The 2,857-nt window shown below is 37.7% G+C and overlaps 1 protein-coding gene across 2 annotated transcripts in view; it reads right to left on the bottom strand.

Moving 5' to 3' along the window:
- LOC102677742 (class A basic helix-loop-helix protein 15-like) overlaps positions 1-2,851 on the bottom strand; it is a 27,971-nt gene extending 25,120 nt beyond the window's left edge. The window contains exon 1 of one of the 2 annotated variants that reach the window (XM_006613187.2): positions 2,456-2,851. The gene's annotated coding sequence lies outside the window, so the exon portion shown is untranslated. The remainder of the gene's footprint in view (positions 1-2,455) is intronic. The other variant, XM_006613188.2, reaches the window with a different exon arrangement.
- Between the last annotated feature and the right edge of the window lie 6 nt (positions 2,852-2,857).

Here is a 2,857-nt window from a genome sequence, read left to right as displayed (position 1 = left end):
AAAAAAAAAAAAAAAAAAAAAAAGAAAAAACTTCAATTCTCATTATTTCATCGCGAATTATAATTGTTTATCGAAGACAATTTTGCTTATATTTTATCCATTATTATTGTTATTAATTTTTATCCAATCAGAATTTTTCCAACGAAGATAAAGAAGAAAGAAAAAAAAAATAAAAAAGAATTAATCTGTTACGCAACACCAGCGCGTATAAAAAAAAAAAAATAAACAGAGATGATTAATTCCTTCTCACCCACGCAACAACGAACAAAACGAAGTGGATCGATGGCGACGCCAGTTAATAGCGCACACGCGACCGAATCAACGAGTTTGTTATTGCCGATTCGAATTCATGAATGGAAGAAGAAACTCCTCGTCGAGGAGACGAGGCAAAGAAACGAGTTGTACGACTAGCGGGATTTTCCTCCTTTCTCCCTGCCATTATTGCCTCCTTTCGCTTTTTTCCCCTCTTTCTCTTTTCCCTCTTATCACAGCATCACAGCAACTATCACAACGCCTCTGAACGTTCCACCGGTATTTTTAGTTTTCTTATCTTATTCCGAACTGGCGTAACTGTAATATCGAAACGAGAAACGATCGATTGGTTCACGCTGGAAAGTCTAGTCGTTCTTTTAAAAAAACGACAGTTTTATCTTTTTTCTGATAAAAAAAAAAAATATATATATTTTTGATCGATATTCAAAAAAATTGTGAACCGAATTTGAAGAGCGAATGAGAGAAAACGTTTGAAAAGTAATTGAATCGATAATAAATTTTCGATCGAAAAAAATCATATTTGGATATAATTGGTAAAGTTGGTATTTTATTTATTATTTTTTTTCTTTCTTCTCTTTCAGAAATATGTGAAAAATGATGACTTAAAAAAAAGATACATCTTTCTAAAGTTTGCGACTTTTTTAGAAATGACGAATCTCGTATTGGTTCGAAGCAAAGCGTGTTCATATCTCGAGTGATATTTAAACACCGAAATTACGATCCCCGACCAACCGTTCACTTCGTTTCTATGCATACTCGCGCAAGTTTCTTTTCGTTTATATTTAAAAGATTCGGCGGTAATAAAATCCATCTCTCGAATAAAGAATAGCATCGCGAATTTAACGATGACGGCACGGATGTACACGGAACGGGAGTTAGACTGGAAGTTGAAGCTTCGTGGAAATGAGAGAGTAAAGCGAAAAAGAGAGAAGAGATTTTCTCTTCTCGCCGCTCGTCAACTTCCTCTTTCCATCGAGCCTTCCTTCTAAATCGGCAACTATCATTTTCACCGTAATAACACTCACGAGCTTTTAATTTTTTCTCTTCGATTCTCCTTTTTTTCGAAACGAATACCAATAGAATCTCAAAATCCGTCGAAACGAACAAATTGACGAATGAAATTTTTTCGAAACGAAAAAAAAAAAAAAAAGAAAATATATATCGAAAACGAATATCAAAATATCCGATTCAAAAATCTCTCTTGAAACGAATTAATATTTAATTATCATTCCTATCTAAAAATTTTTCAAAACGGACGAAAAAAAAATTAAAATCAAAATCCATAAGCGCGAAGAGGAAATTTTCAAAAAAAAAAAAAGTAAAAAAACGATTCACACGAGTGTAAAAATGAGCGAGACATTTCATGTCACGTGCGTGACATTTCGCTTTGATATCGTAAACGGAATTCGTTCCCATGAGTTGTGAACGTTTTTTCGGGGAATTCTCTGTTTCTCCATCTCTACGCAACAGATTGAATCAGCGAGTATATCATACTTGTCGAGGAAACAACAGAAAAGAAAAATCCGCACTCTTAGGAAACGAGTGGACGAAACGGTTGATTATCTTCTCGCGTTTCCATTTCCATCGTCTCCAACTGCTCGCCGAGTGTTACGAGGTCACATCCGCGTACGAGTGACCGTATTCGTCCGCGTGTAAGTTCTTCTGTGAAGCGTCTACGCGCGATACGCAATCGAAAGTCGAAACAAATTTCGAAAGAAAATACGATCGATTTTCCTCAAATATTTTATTTCTTCAACGATAGGCGAGGTAATATCAATTTCTATCGGCTTGATTGGTTTATCGATCTGGAATCGAGCTCTGTCAATAACTATCTAAGATAAAAGAACGAAGGAATGTTTTTACACACTATCGTACCGAGAAGAAAGTTGGAACGATCCGATTCACCGAGTCTCACGATCGATGTAGATAGGGGGAATGAGGATCAGGAAAAACACGCACGAATTTCGACATTCGACCAAGGTATATAGAGAAACGATGACTACGATGTAACAAGCGTATCCAATTAAATCGTGCACAATGAACCCAGGAACGGCAGCGATGACGTGTTACACACATACATACATACATATTTATATATATATATATATATGTATATATATATATATTCCCCGACGCTGTCGTTTCGTCCGCGAGGATTGCTTTCCGCCAGTCTCGTATATACCGTTAATTGTGCTCGATTCTATTTCGTCAAGTTCCACCAGGTTTTCGGATATAGTCGGGCCAGAAGAATCTCGTTCGTGCAAGACAAGTCGCGCGCTGGATATCTTCGAATGGAAGAGCGAACAATCCCAAGGATCGAAAGAAAACCTCAAGCCTTGGCCAAATGGAAAACCGGTTGGAAACGAGGTTGGAACGACGACACTTCACTCTCGAACTCTCTCTAAAGTCTACTACGGTCTCGATAAAATCCGTGATGCGAATAGTCGCGTTTGATACACCGGCTCGACAAATCGGGGATCAATTGTGTGGAAAGAGAGAGGTCTACGCTTGACACGAAGCGATCTCACCTCACCGAACGCCCGATCCGGACTGACTATAACTGTAAACCATCACTTGTCGCTGC

Source organism: Apis dorsata, unplaced genomic scaffold (assembly GCF_000469605.1).
Source record: "Apis dorsata unplaced genomic scaffold, Apis dorsata 1.3 scaffold_137, whole genome shotgun sequence".
Taxonomy (NCBI): domain Eukaryota; kingdom Metazoa; phylum Arthropoda; class Insecta; order Hymenoptera; family Apidae; genus Apis; species Apis dorsata.
Note: the sequence above shows the minus strand (reverse complement) of the source record. Positions and strands in the feature narration are given on the sequence as shown.